This window comes from Sus scrofa, chromosome 15, assembly GCF_054392235.1.
Source record: "Sus scrofa isolate SSC_HxYL_T2T_F1_AM1 chromosome 15, Sscrofa_HxYL_maternal_Yorkshire_Landrace_v2.0, whole genome shotgun sequence".
Lineage (NCBI taxonomy): Eukaryota > Metazoa > Chordata > Mammalia > Artiodactyla > Suidae > Sus > Sus scrofa.
Window position 1 is genome coordinate 74,913,594 of NC_139397.1, and position 16,330 is coordinate 74,929,923.

A 16,330-nucleotide genomic window follows, 5' to 3' on the forward strand; every position below is an offset into this window, starting at 1 on the left:
GGTTGCCAAAGGGGACAGGTGGGGGGTGTGAGAGGGATGGACTGAGGGTTTGGGATTGGCATATGCACACTGAGGTGTAGGGAATGATTGTTCAACGGGGACCTGCTGTATAGCACAGAGAACTCTATCCAATATTCTGCGATAATCTATGCGGGAAAATAGTCTGAAAGAGAATGTATATATGTGTGACTGAATTACTTTGTTGTACAGCAGACATGATCACAGCCTTGTAAATCAACTATACTTCAATAAAAATAATACATGCTTTGAAGTCCACGTGCCAGATCATCATCAGTGTCAGTGGTAAAGGTTGAGGATAAAGACAAAGAATGGAACCGAAGAGAAAAGAAAGTTTGTATAGGACAGTTATGATTGCTTCTTTCTTTTAATTTCTTCCTTTTGGATTATTTAGTAAGGGATAGAAAGCTGAGAAATCCATGGAAATCCACAGCAGATGATATAAACTTTCAGAGAAGTCAGATATATATTTATGAGAGGAGGTGGGCCTGATTAATTATGAAACCATTACATTATTATTTTTTAAAACAAATTCTATTGGAGTATAGTTGACTTACAAAGCTGTGTTAGTTTCAGGTATACCACAAAGCAAATCAATTATACATATATATATATATAACCCTTCCTTTTCAGATTCTTTTCCCATTTGGGATATTACACAGTATTGAGTAGATTTCCCTGTGCTATCTATTCTATACATAGTACTGTGTATATATCAAATGCTAGGTAAATTGCCTGAAAACATGAATTCACAGCTGAAAATTTGAAACCTTCTTTTATAGGAAATGTGTATATCTTGGAAAATTGTTAGTAACTATATAATTCCTTTTGATAATTTTCAGTCTCTAACATCAAGCCATTAGCACTAAATGAAAAATAATGCAGCTTTAACTCAGGATTACTTGGTATTTACATCAACTCTTAAAAAAAGGGTTATTTTGAAAGGTTAGATAATAATATTAAAGATAAATGAATAGAATCAAGGCCAGAGGCCTAATCAGGGACTGAATTTGGGCTAAAGTTGTAAATGTCAAGCTTTCTTGTTGTGCTTAATCCTCTTAAGCCAAATGGTTACACTTTGTACCCAGCATCACTGGTAATTTATCCACAATGTCCTCATGTCTATAATTTATGTTGCAAACCTTGTTTGCAGCACTTAGTTTTTTTTAAAGCCTTCTTTCAGTGTGTGATAGTTGGTTTTAATATGGTTATTAGAGAGAAACTTGTTAGCAGGAAGGGAGTACAGAGATGAAAGTGAGTGTTCTCAGATGGCCTGTCTATTATGAATGCAATTTGCTGGGAGATAGCAGTTATCAAAGAAACATTGGCTGCTTCTGGTGAGTCTGAGAGGTCTGAGGGATTTTCAGAGCACAGGCCGAACATGATGGTGAATAATGATGGATATGGGGTGAATAACTGCTGATGGGTTTAATCCTGGCTTGTTGTTTGCCTGGCAAGCTCATGATAGGGAATGATAGGTATGTTAAAGCACGAGGAGAGTGTGTGACATAGTTTTGGACAGAGGCCACAGAGTGCTGGTTACCTTGGGTTTGCTATGTCCTTTCTTTTACCTTACCATCTGTTTTTCTTCACAAGGTAACCAACCTCAGGGGGATCCTGTCCTTGATGAAAAATAATTTTTTAAGAGGCATATTTACCTCTTTCCTTTGGACTTACATGAATCATGTGTGGTGCCATGTGTTGGCTGCATCTGTGATGGGGCCATGCTGGAGACAATATACCTACAGTATTCTCATTTAATTATAAGGGAAAGAGCAGATCATCCTTGTGTCACATGCTTTGGTATCATGGCATTTCTAGCATCTGGCACTGCATGTGGTGTAGTTAGGCTCATATGGATATGTGGCAGGAGGAAAATGCCCAAGGCAGTCAGAAATTGAAAACAAGATTACTGGCAGGCCAAACAAGCGGTGTGTCATTTTTGGAAACACTGAAATATTGAACAGAGCTTTAACTTGGGCAGCAATTGGCTGCAAGTCATCTTTTCTGATGCTGTTGGTTAATGTAGCATTTAAAAAGAAGAAAACATATTGATCAAGTGCCCTGAAAAGAGGGCAAAAATTAGCTGAAATAAGGAGGTGGCGTGGTTCATGTATTATGTATTTGGAAGTGCATCTTTCTTCCTGTGATACTATCATTTAGCGCTTATATCACCTATGCCAAATACTAGGGATGCAAAAGCATTCTTTTCCTTTGATGTAGGTAGCTATAAAAGAAATGGCAACTGTATCTAGAGGGAGAATACAACCAAAGGAAGAAATGACTCAGTGTATACAAACAGTACATGTTGCATGTTCTTGGCAAAGCACCCAATTCTTTCTCAAGGGGAACATCACAGAAAGGAGAGGGTTTGAAAAAGAGAGTAGTTTTACTTCTTTAAGTGGTACTCTTAAAATCCTACCTGCACTGGAAAGGAGGCAAGATCCATTTGATTTTTATTCCTGTAAACCAATGACAACGTTGAAGGTACAGTTTAGCCTGCTCCCTAATTTTCACCTACTGACTTTCAACCAGAGAAATATCAGCAAAAACAGACATTTTTGTTTGTTTGTTTGTTTTCTCCTTAGAATAATCTGTGGCAACCAGCACTGTTTTCTATTTTCTCCACTTGGCATCTCTTATTTTGGATACCATCTAATAGGAGATTTGTAGCAAGGAAACATCATTAATATTTTTTTGCACGTTCCTGAGGAATCAGTGAAATATGGCATATCACTTTTCAAGCCACAAAGATGTGGAAGAATGGCTCCATCTTGGAATTAGGTCTTTCAGAAAACAGTAGAGTTTTCCTTAAATACTAACATAACACAAAATAGTCTATGTACTCTGAAGTTTTCTGAGAATTTTTGAAATTAGGCTTGTGAACCATGAAAGTGTGTATCTTTCTTCTTGCACCCTAGGGAGGATTTTTAAAATTCTTGATAATTATCTTTTATTCATAGAGAAACTAGAGATGCACAGTGATTTTTCCTACCTATAAACAACAAATCAGATATAAAATTAGTAATTAAAAAATCTCAGATTAAATAATACTTATTCCCTTAAATTTTTCTCTCTCTCACATAGAATAGTCATACAGTATAATTGTCTATAATATGTAGTCTAATGTGCCCATTTTGGCAGTTTTGTAAGTCTTACATAAAGAAATTAGGAAGAAAGAGAGAGAGGATGGAAACTCATACTTGTTTGACACTGCATTAATTGAGACTCACTTAGTTCTGCTACCAGAATATGAATATGAAGTAACTGAGGTTACCCAGAATCTGAGTCTTTTATTCCATCTCTAGACTTTGCTTTCCTCTGGATCAACATCGGTCTAAGTGGGGGTTTTCAGTGTGGGGTGTGAAGCTGGCCACCAGCATCTTTAGATATACATTACCGGAGTTCCCGTTGTGGCGCAGAGGTTAACGAATCCAACTAGGAACCATGAGGTTGCGGGTTCGGTTCCTGCCCTTGCTCAGTGGGTTAACAATCCGGCGTTGCCGTGAGCTGTGGTGTAGGTCGCAGACGCGTCTCGGATCCTGCGTTGCTGTGGCTCTGGCGTAGGCCAGAGGCTACAGCTCCGATTCGACCCCTAGCCTGGGAACCTCCATATGCCGCGGGAGCAGCCCAAAGAAATAGCAAAAAAAAAAAAAAAGATATACGTTACCCTTACAAGTTGCACCTCATTCCCTGTAGCTCTAGCCAGTCTTGCTAGTGACCTTGATTGGCCTGACTTGAATCACATGGTTATTCCTGATCAAGTTACTATGGCCAGGCTTCAGTTACATGCTTATTTCTAAGAGCTATAAGGACCAAGGACAGCAGTGGTGCTCCCCCAGAGAATTCTGATTCTAGTCAGAAAAAAAGCACCTATCGAGAGTCATTGCTTTGGTCCGACTTGGACATGCGGCCCTCTATGCCCACTCTTCATGCCCCATCACTTCCTTCCAGCACTGCCTACCCGCCGGCTTGCAGGATGGCCCAGAAGCAGATCTGCTAATTGGATAAGTACTTCAATGAGCACTATGAGTACTGGCGTGTCATGTTACCCAGAGACCTTTCCAAGCAAGTACCCAAAACCTATCTGATGTCTGAAGAGGAGTGGAGGAGACTTGGTGTCCAACAGAGTGTAGGCTGAGTTCATTACATGATTCATGAGCCAGAACCACACATTCTTCTCTTTAGACGACCTCTTCCAAAAGATCAGCATCTGGGGATCATCAATTAAATCTTTGTCAAATTTAATGTATACGTGTATATAAGATAGGATTCAATGAATACTTGAAAAATGAACAAATTGTTCATCCATACCCCTGCATGAGCTGTATTTATCACAGCAACAGAGCTCAGTTAAATACAACTGCAAGTAGGTTACTATAAGTTGTTTAAAATAAAATTTCTTCTAGTCAGTTTTTCTCTTAATATAAGTGCCTATTTGACTTTATCTGTTACTTTTGTTGAATAAATTTTGTATGTTGCATTTAAAAAAAACCTGTCCAAGTAAGTTTTTATTATGTCCCAGGCAGCCAGTAACTACTTTTTAGAAACCACAGATAGAGCATAAAGCACAATTTTTTTAGTTTTGCATATAGATTGAATCATGGAGGTAATGTTTTCAAACTATATTGATTCAAGTAAATCTTTACAGAGCTAATGTTTTATTTTGATATTTATTAAGAAGTCTAATATTTACCAAATGATTAAAATCCCTAACAATTTTATGAGGAAATAGAGGACACAAGCAAATTTATAATTTTTTTTTCTGGGCTCTCCCCTAAAACAATGTTTTGATGTGCTATTTCAAATTGGTATTTGCATGACCATCTTTTGAAATCAGCAACCCATTAGAGAATAGAAATGGTAAGATAGCATAAACTATTTATCTGCAATTATTAATAGATATTTAGAATAGAATTTAGTTATATATGTATATTCAAGGTTGTGATTGAACATCGTGCCAGATTCCAGTATGTGAGTTCTCTATAAGATTCCTCTTATTCATCGTCAAATCTCTTGTATATTTGACTATAAATTGGAGTGTATTTGTTATTTCCTCTTCCATGCTTTATTTGGGCTTCTAATGTTGCACTTTTCCCACAGTTGTGGTGACTTAGTGACCTTTGTCTTCTTTTGGAGACAAAGTTAAGAGTATAAAGATATAAAATATTGAAACATTATTATTATTTGCTTATGGATTTGTCTCAACCATCTGATTTCAGGAGGGAAGATATTAGAATTTTCTCATCTCTTCTCCGCTTTTACTTATTAGAGCAGTTGGTGCATAGCAGGGAATCAACAAATGCTTCTTGAATCACTGATATGAAAGCTCCTTAGGGAATTTGCTACTGAAAGAAACGGGAAATCTTTCAATAAGTGTTTGAGTAATTCAAGTTGTCTGTTTTATAAACTTGGATACTTATTAACTGGCTTCCTTTAAAGTAAGATTTATCACACATACCCCCCTACCTCAGCCAAAAATCTGATAGAGCCTCCTTATTGATTGTCTATATGTGGTGTTGGGTGGATTCTAAAAAAATGTTCAGAAATCACCTGTGCACATATGAAGATGCATGTATATGACATGTATATATGAAGAAAACCTAAAATTTATGAAATCTCATTAAAAGTGAATGAGATCAGACATTCGTAATAAAAAATTGTGTGTGCATTCTGCTTAGATGAAGTCCCTACTCCCTTACTTACTGGAACCAAAAGAAGAAAATCCTTTCATTCTTTGGTGGAAAATGTAGTTTCAGAAAGCAATATACAGGCTGCAAGCCATAATAAGCTTTTTCAAAAAATAGAAATAATTTAGTGAAATTTAAAACAAGAATCAGATATGTTCCCTTTGGCAGAGCAGGAAACTGATAATTATCATTTCTGTAAAGGATGTGTGTACATGTATAACTGAGTCACTTTGTTGTACAGCAGAAATGATCACAACCATGTAAATCAACTCCACTTCAATAAAACTTGAAAAAAGAATATTTTTCTTTAAAAGAAAAACCTCACCACTCAGTAAAGCATTCTAAGTGATAGTAGCAAACTTTTATTTATTTATTTATTTATTTCGTTAGTTAGTCTTTTTAGGGCCATATCTGCAGCATATGGAAGTTCCCAGGCAAGGGGTCCAAACTGAGCTTTATCCGCCAGCCTGTGCCAGAGCCACAGCAACACTGGATCTGAGCTGTGTCTGTGACCTACACCATAGCTCACGACAATGCTGGATCCTCAACCCACTGAGAAAGGCCAGAGATCTAACCTGTGTCCTCATGGATAGTGGTTGGGTTTGCTACTGCTGAGCTGATGGGAACTCCCGACAGTAGCTAACTTTTAACTTCCCAAATGATATAGTCTCAATGCTTTCCTATACATATAAGATACATAATAATACCTCGAAGGTACTGCTGGAATAAGACATAGATATTTGGAAATAAGGTGTCATTCCCACTTCATATACTAATTCTGTGATTTTTAAAATCAAAATTTATTGTATTTTGTAGTTCACTGGAAGTTGCAATGTTGAAATGGTTCCATTTCAACTTTCACTGAACTATAAAATTGAGTAAATTTTAAAATTAAAATCATAAAGTTAGTAAATAAAGTGAGAATGGAGGCTTATTTCTAAATATACCTATCTAACTCAGGTGGTAGATTTAATTCTCCAAGAAGTATATGAATTCTAATAAAGCATGTGAAGAATCTCACTTTTAAAGGTGGAGTTCAGATGCCTCAGACCCAGGCCTTGCAAGGCTAAATCTTCACAGCACCAAATACCAGAAAACTGCCCCTTTATGTGTTATACATAATATTAAATAACAGGCAAGGATGATAATATTAGGTGGATAGTGGGATAGTTAAGAAACATGCAAGAAGAATAAGTATTTAGTTGTTGCCAGTCCTTTTTTTTTTTTTTTTTTTTTGTTATTAACACAGAGTTTTCCCAGATTTTGCCAACGCATTACTTTGTTTTGGTCAGTCTTCTCTGAGTTTCATGAAAGTTTATTATGCCTTTAGTTTGGATAACAAAAATAGGTTATTTCTTTATGTTAATAATTTTAAAAAATGAGTCTACATTTTCCTTTTGTTTATCTTGATTCCAACAGGTAAGCAGCCTGCACTTTGACTTCTACTTGATGATAGATTATTCTGTTTATTTCATTTGCTAATGGGGAGAGCAACTGCATCTTCATACCAAAGGTTATGGTTTGGTTAGATGATGTGCCTTCTGTGAAGGAGCAAGCTGACTCCTTGCAGCTCTGTGTCCTCAGATTCTCTAGATGCCAGGGGATTTGTACTTTGACAGATATTCATTTCCTTAACTTTGATCAGTATTCCTTTAGAAATGCAGTTGTTATAGTTTCTTTCTAATAAAGGAGAAACAAATTGCCATGCTTTATGATCCAGAGCTGATAAAAACCCTTTGAAATAGAAGTCATTTCCTCTTGATTTGTCATTCTCCTAGGAAAGCTTGAAGAAAGGTACCAATTATTTCTGACTGGTAGCAAGGGAATTATGAGCAACTCTCTATTAACATGTTTTTGGTCATTTGTCAGCTTATCTGTATGGTCTGCTAACACTCAGCACTAATTAACAAAACTCTAAAGAAAGTAAAAAGTACTGTCAAACTTCTATGACAATGAAATCAGCTGAGAAAACCCTTGCTTTTCTAGAAACAGACTCTTGAGAGAAAATCCTGGAGACTGGAGTTATTTGCCAAGTTACAAAAATATTTGGTTTCTTTCACCTACTCCTTCTGTTTTGTGGCATATTTGATTATGCTATAGATAGAATGGTAGGATGAATTTGAGAAAAAGTTTATAAAATGCATTTAATATTTTTATTTAAGTGCCTGAACTAGGACACTCCATACATTCATCTTCTTATGATCTCATCACATATTGATTTTTTGCCTTCTTTCTCATATTTTTTTTCTTTCACTAACTTTGGCTCCTGCTTCTTTAGTAGCTGTCCAAACCCCTTGTCTAAGGGCTAGCTTTGTTGTAAGTTTTGACAGAGACATTGTGACGTGGGGAATTCTCTTACACTCTCTGTCATTATCCTTAAAAGACACTTTGCATTGCGTGCGTGCGTGCGTGTGTGTGTGTGTGTGTGTGTGAGAGAGAGAGAGAGAGAGAGAGAGAAACTAGAGAGAGAAGCGTTATTTATCCTCAAGTAGTATCTAAGTCGCTGAATAAGATTTTACTAATATACAATCTCCTTGTGTTAAGCACTTGGTTAAGATGTATCATGCTGAAAGAGAATTTTTGTCACTGTCATTACAAATGGCAAAATTACAGGGGGTTATAATGAGGCTGTCTCCTCAATTTGACTTATCTCGTTATGGCTCCAATGCTAGGATCTTCTTAGTTGGAATTTGTTCTTTATCAAAGCAAACTGTGATGCAGTGTTTAATTGGCTCAGTTCTTGTTCAAAGCAGTGGTTCATTTTTAGTGCTGTGCTGTAGTTTCTGATTTTTATAAAGGCTAATTTAAAGTTGTAGTGAATGATACAGATTTAGTGATACAGATTAAACATGCTGCCTTCACATTTGTTAAGGGATAAAAAAAGGGTATGTAAAGAGAAATCAGTTTAGAAACCAAATACACTTTTGGCATTCATGGTTTTTGGGTTTGGCTCACAGGTGGCCAGCCTGGTTCATTGGATGGGAGAGCACATAGGATTTTAGGGCCCAAATCACAATGAATAGTGAAAACATCATTTCCCCCAAAATGTTCTCCATGCAGAAGATATGCACTGGAGACATGCAGGGACAATGGGTGATTGGGCAAGGATTATGGATTTAAGATCTATTTTTTCTGGAATTCCCTGATGGCCTAGTGGTTAAAGTTCAGGCATTGTTACTGCTGTGGCATGGGTTTGATCCCTGGCCTGGGAGCTTCTGCATGCCGTGGGAGTGGCCAAATAAAATCTGCCTTTTCTATCAGAGGTATGGCTAACACACATGTCTTTGGGTCTAGGTAAAGCTAATTTTTGATGGTATAGGAGAGTTTATAAAGATAATTATAATGTTTCTAATCATAGCTCCTGTGTAATTTCTATACTTTTTGGTGTAGTTCTCCATTTGAATCCTTGTTTTTTGTTCAATATCTATTTCTGAACTTCTTTATTGAATAGCTTGTTGTGACTTCTGATTTGGGGGATAGTAATGAGATTTGTACTGTGAAACTTTTTGCTGTGCTTCCTGTATCAATGTTGAGGACATTGTCTTCCATCCATGGTTTCTAGAAATACTTGGGCTTCTTCTGAGAAACTTTTATAATTTCTTTTTATGTTTATCATGAATAATGTAATGAATTGTGTTTTCCTTTCTGAACTGACTCCTGTAAATCTGAATTTGTGGTCCATCTGTGAAAAGATGGAATGTCATGGGATGTATTTATGTGTAAATTCACTCCAGTTTTATCTTTTTTTTTTCTTACCTATATTTGTCCTTTGTCCTAAAATGCCACCTATTTTAATTTAATAATATTAATTTGAATATGTCTCTGAAAACCTCCTTAAATCATTTTTAGGAAAGGGTGGTTATCAAAGAAAAGTCAAATTTTAAAGACTATTTTGATCCTTAATACTTATTGGTAATTTTTTTCCTGTTGCCTAAAGTTCTGTTTGTTTAGAGGATAAAAGAGGCTCTAGTAACAGAGTCAGCTTTGTGAATTGGTGAGAAGGAGGAGAAGGATTTGGTGAGGGGTAGAAATGTCTAATTTCTCTTCTATTTCCTGTCTTGTAAATGTCCCAGGAAAGACATTTGTTCCTGTGGAAAAGATAGAGATTCTGAGAGTGGAGAGAAGGAGAGAAAGAGAATGCTGGAGGGGAAGAAGAGTAATAATTAAAAAGGGGAGCCAGAAAGCAAATGGTAAGGAGGACAGAAGACCAAGAATGCAGGTGATCTTTCCAAATGGTGCTCTGACAGTTGCTTTAGGTGCAACGGAATAGCAATCAATTAGCGATGGAATAATATTACACAGTTTCCTCTATTTTCTTCACTGTTCATGTGGCTGCTGAAATCAAACTGAAACAAAAAAGCAAAATTTATTAAATCCAAATTTGTTGCTTGATGATATTATTTTATTTATTCAAAATTTCAAGAAACCCTGACGTTTTAATTTCCAGATGAAAACGTAGTTTTGATTTTCAGACTAATTTATGATAATAGGCTTCCAAGCTATTTTTGTAATTCCATTGTTATCATTGCACATAATATTTGCCACAATTGGAGTATGGAAGGTGTGTAAAACACACCTTTCTTCATGCTGATTATAATAGGCTGTAATTTTTTCGTCTTTGATTTCCGTAATCACTACTAGCTATTGTTGTCTTTCATGCTTAACCCAAATGAGACATATATGAGGGGCATCAGAAGTAACATTCATATACTCTTTAATTGCTTCTACAAAAACATAACTATAAAGACAACAGAATTTATCAAGATGTATAAAATAAGATGTATAAAATAAGATCAGTTTATAGCCAGATTTTTTTAAAAGGAATAAGCATCTGAGCTTGGGAGGGAAGTACTATTTAAAGTTTTTAGGCCAGCATTTAATTTAATCGTAACAGGATGTTCTTCTGGGCTAATAGAGGTTTACAATGAATCTTCCACCACACTTCTGCCTTTGTATAACCACTGCAAACAACTTGCCAGATTCTCCTTTGCCTGAGCTCTCTGAGGCTCTGCATGTCAGAACTTACCATGAAAGTAGTTACTTCAGCCCACAAAGCTTTTAGAACCTGTTGCCTCAAGTTACTCTCCATTGCTTTCATTCCCAGTCAAGAAGTATTCCTCCTTGATGAAGTCTTTTAACTTCTCTCCGTTGCACCAGCAAGAAAATTCCTGCCATCCTTAGCAGATTTTAAGCGGAGTTAAAGGTTTCAGAAAAACACGACCAATCACCGTGTTCTAGTTGAGTGGCAGCTGCTGCAGCAACAGAGTATGGGCTCTGAGCCTAGTGGCTACCTTTCAAATACCAGATTTGCCTCTTGGGATGCATTCTATGTGCCTCACTTTCCTTTTATCTAGTAGAAAACTACCAGCCTCAAAGGATTTCTAGGAGGAATAAATGAATTAAGACATGTAAACTGTTAGAACAGTGCCTCATGCAGATAAATCTATACATGTTTTTAAATTATTTAATTAAATTTTTAAATTTTATTTTAGTTTATTAAACTTTTTTATTTGAAAATCTTATAAATAAGATTAAGGATCCAGCATTGCTGCCTCTGAGGCTCAGCTTGCTGCTGTGGTGCTAGTTCAGTCCCTAGCCCAGGAACTTCTGAATGCCATGCACGGCCAAAAAGAAATCTTATAAATAAATGTAATTACATCATGTATGGTGAAGGTGAACTTGCCATGAATTAAAAGTCTATGAGACTGTATTTAGGTTATCTTATCTTTTTTTTTTTTTTTCTTTTTAGGGTCATACTCACAGCATATGGAAGTTCCCAGGCTAGGAGTTGAATCAGAGCTCCAGCTGTGGGCCTACACGACAGCCACAGCCACGTCAGATCTGAGCTGCATCTGCAGCCTACACTGCAGCTCACAGCAAAGCTGGATCCTTAACCCACTGAGGGGGGCCAGGGATCAAACCCTTGTCCTCACAGATACTAGTCGGGTTCGTTATTACTTAGCCACAATGGGAACTCCAGGTTATCGTTTATCTTAAAAGACAAAGTTATCACTGGATTTTCTTTAAAGATGTATGCATATATATATGTATGTATATATGTATGTGTATGTATATATGTATGTATGTATTCATATATGTGTATATGTGTATCTTTATATATATATGTGTATATATATGTATACATACACACACACACTTTCACATTACAAAAGAAATGATTAGCTGAGTGACTTTTCTATGCACTTTTAGGAAATAATAGTTACACTGCAGGTTTTTTCAGCTTTAATAAGGTATAATTTACCAATAAAATTGTAAGATATTTGAAGTGTACAGTGTGATGATTTGATATACATTGTGAAAGGATTCCCATCTAGTTAATTATCACATCCATCATCTCACATGTTTAATGTACATGTATTTTTGTATGAATTAGGAAAGATGTTTAGGTGTTGCTTATCCATTCTATTTTATCTTAAAGTTCTAAAACTGTTTTTCAATGTGAAATCCCTTCCACAGCCTTTTAAGAAATTAATAGGGAATCACTATTTAAAAAAATCTCCCAACTGCAAATGAACTATTTTATTATTTTCCTGCTTAAGCAGTGAAATCTTGGAAATAATTCTTTAACTATAATCAAACACTTCAGAAACTTAGTATCTTTCATGGTTTAGAGCAGGGGTTGGCAAACTATGGCTTATGGGTCAAAACCAGCCCTCACCTGTCTTTTTTTTTTTTTTTTTTAGGTAAAAGTTCTATTGGAATACAGCTAAGTTCATTCACTTATGTATTTATTTATATAGCAGGGTTGAGTTGTGACAGAGGCTGTATGCTTTGCAAAGCCTAGCGTATTAACTCCCTAGCTCTTTACAGAAAATGTTTGCCAATCTGTGATTTTGAGTTTTAAATTAGTCTTTTCCAAACTAAATCTTTCATGAACACTTTTTGTTTTTTGCCCCATCTGCTTATCACTTGTTATTTATGTAATATTTTCTTTAAATAGATCCTTTTTTTTCTTTTTTGTCTTTTAGGGCTGCACTCGGGGCATACGGAGGTTCCTACACCAGGGGTCGAATCGGAGCTGTAGCTGCTGACCTACACCACAGCCACAGCAATGCCAGATCTGAGCTGTGTTTGCGACCTACACCACAGCTCATGGCAATGCCAGATCCTTAACCATTGAGCGAGGTCAGAGATCAAACCTGCATCCTCATGGATACTAGTTGGGTTTGGTAAGCACTGAGCCACAAAGGAAATTCCTAGACCCATCATATTTTAGTTAAATTTATGTAATAAAAATCTTGATATTAATTGAAAACATTAATAAAACAATAGGAGATATTTATGAAAGCAAATATACTTAAAATTAATTTCTTAAATTCTTGCTGAATGCTATTCCCTGCTGCTGAATGTTAGTCTGCAACCTGCTCTCTTAGGTAACAAAGAAGATATTAATTTGTTGAGAGATAATGAAGACATTCTTGGCATCAAAATTGAAACTTTAATCTTATTTTAATCAGAAGAATTAAGTGAGAATTGAAAAAGGAAGGCATAATTTTCTCGTTACATGTGAGTCATGCCATTTAGTGACACCTCTGAGTCCCCCTACAATAACTGTCTCACCCCTAATTTTACATATATGCAGTGGTGCATATTGTACACTTTCCGAAACACTGGATAAACAGCAGTGATGATGAAGCTAACGCTAGCTGAGGTGTATTTAGAGCTTATCTTCACCAGGCACTCTTTGGAGAGCTCTGCATGTAGAAATTTATCCATTTCTCATAAGAACCTCTAAAATATGTTCTATTTTCTTTCCGATTTCACAGATAGTGACAACTAAGGCAGAGAGAGGCTTGTAACTTGCTCATAGTCCTTTGGACTAATAAATGGCAAAGCTGGCGATGAGGAAGAGATGGAGGGTTAGGAATGCAGGCTTGGCCACCAATTTTGCTTCTAGAAAACTTGAAATCAATTGTGAATTTTCATTTTTTCTCTGTATTATAAATATTTTAGTAGAATTTTGAGGGAAGTTTTTGTTAGCAACTGCACTCTTATTAAGAAAACACTTCATGATTTTTTTTATCTTCTTTCTAGTTTGAGGTTGCTGAGAATGGATATTAATGAACAAAATGAATGATAATAAGATAGCTTTTTTTTTCTGTTGTATTAGTGAAATATTTCTATAGTTCCAGAGTATCTAATTCTGAAAGGTGCAATAAAATTTCTGAGATTATATATTACATTTATAAATTTGTAGCAGCAATCTAATTTGGTAGAGCTGTCTAGGGAAACAAGCTTAAAATATGTTTTAACGATCATAATAACATGTATTTCCTTAAATTCAAAATTCACCTTTGAGGAATGTATTGTGAAGTAATTTTAGTAATATCGACAATACAAATAATTTTGAAACAACCAAAAAATAGTACAACCTTTGAAATAAAATGGGCTCCAAAGTGTGTCTATTGCCTCGTCTATAGTGAAATGGTGAAGGGGTGAAAAGGTTCAGGACAAGCTATCCCCGAATATGGCAGATTGGAAGACTGAATATTTTATGCTGAAAAAATTGGAGAAAACAGAAGCAGGAAGGTCACTTTGACCTCCGCACCAGTTCCCCAATGCTTCTCCCTTGAAATAGTCAAGAAACCAGTACAAGGAAGGAGTTCTTTCTGTTCAAAGACAGAGGGACACTGATAAGAATGCTAACAAATAGGCTTTGCTAAGTTTCCTTGTTTACTACACTTTCCTCAGACTCCTTGACCTATCATATCTCCTCATGACTATCCACAGTTCATTAAACCTAGCATAAAAATATGCAGGTTTAACTGTTTGTTCTGGTCTTCATTTTGTTATGAAGGATCCTATGTCATATAAAAATTACATTAAGTAAATGTGTATGCTTTTCTCCTCTTTATCTGTATTTGTCAGTTTAACTTTCTGACCCACCCAGGGACTCTTAAGAGGGTCAAGGAAATCTTTCCTTCCCTATAATGGCAACAGACTGCAGACATAACAGAGTATCTGAACCAAAGAGTAGGAAAAATGTTATTTTACTCAGAGGAAGCCACTTATAGTAGCAGGTGAACATTCTCATTTCAGTTTGGGCTTTTGAGTTCTAGGGGGTATCAAATGTGGTAATCACCTTGGCCATGTATGGCAGAAAGAGCCAGGTTACATTGAGTCCTGGCTCTGCCTCTGCATGGCTTGAGGTTGCTTAACCTTTCTGAGTCAGTTCCAAATCATTAAGCAGAGATAAAAATGTCTATCCTGTCATAAGTACTAATTAGGACAACATGTGTTACAAGTCTTAGGAATATGGTTCTTTCAGGAAGTGGCAGCTGCTTTTCTTCTCCTGTTTGGTTTTCTTGAACATGTGAAGTAAGAAGACTAAACCAACTGGGAGTGAATAACACAGATGCGGGTGTTTGCTTTGCCTTAGGTGTGACAATTCTCTTTGCGATGTTCAGTATTTTTGACTTTTGGCCATCAGACATTAAATTAGATTCAAATTTCAAGGTCAGGGGAAAATAGTCTTAAGTCATTTACAAACACGAGTAACTCAGTGACTGTGGCCCCAAACTATTAAGAGTTGAAAATAGCCACTGACCTTTACTAGCCCTGTGATCTTGAGCACGTTAAACTTTCTATGTCTCTCTTTTCTTATTTGTAAAATGAGGATAATAAGACTACATAACTCGGGGAGTTTCGGACGTGGCTCAGCAGATTAAGAACATGACTAGTATCCATGAGGATTCAGGTTTGATCTGTGGCCTTGATCTGTGGGTTAAACCATCTGGAGTTGCTGTAAGCTGCGGTGTAGGTTGTAGATGTGGCTCCGATTTGGCATTGCTGTGGCTGTGGTGTAGGCTGGCAGCTCCAGCTCTAATTTGACTCCTAGCCCAGGAACATCCATATGTCAGAGGTGTGGCCCTAAGGGGGGAGGGGGAAGAGTACACTCAGAAGGCTGGAAAATGATGTAGAGTTTAATTTTGTTGATTTACAACACTGCCTAAGTATTCTATATGTATTGTTAAATAGAATAATTTGGCATTAGTGAAAAATGCCATTGAAGCAATAAAGGTAACTCTTCTTGAAATTGTTGGTAAATGTAATTTTATATTATGTCAAATCCTTTATCTATGAGCTCTTAAATGATGAGAAGGGCTGGATTCCAATCTGCTGTCTTTAGTTCTTGCTCTTCATGAAGTACATAATATGTTACCGTGTTGTCAAGGTAACAGAATTCAAGAAGGTTTTGTAAAATGAGAATGGGAGCCATTAAAAAATAGCACCAGGAAATACTTTAGAAAGGGAGATGGCTTAATAACAGACTTTTATTGAAGCAAAAGTATCTAAATCTCATTGAGGGCAGAGAATTGATTGCTCTGCACTTAGGCTGCCTTATTGAAAATAGCCTTTATTTTCAAACGAGAGCTTGGCTTTTCATATCACCATGATAATGGGGAAGAACTTTTGAGAGTAAGAATATGAGGGGTTAGTAAAGATGTTTTTCCTTTGGAAAAAAGATATAAAATAGCAGTAGATGTCACTGGCTCGTGAATGGGGGAAAATGATATATCAAGAAATTTGACAGAATGAATCTTAGCATTATGAAAGGTATATCAATAAAACCATTTCACTTGCCTTCTCTATCTGAGTCC

The 16,330-nt window shown here is 36.2% G+C and overlaps 1 pseudogene; it reads left to right on the plus strand.

Annotated features, from left to right (window-relative positions):
- Positions 1-3,997: 3,997 nt before the first annotated feature.
- Positions 3,998-4,249, plus strand: LOC100519571 (cyclin-dependent kinases regulatory subunit 2 pseudogene; annotated as a pseudogene).
- The last annotated feature ends 12,081 nt before the right edge of the window (positions 4,250-16,330 follow it).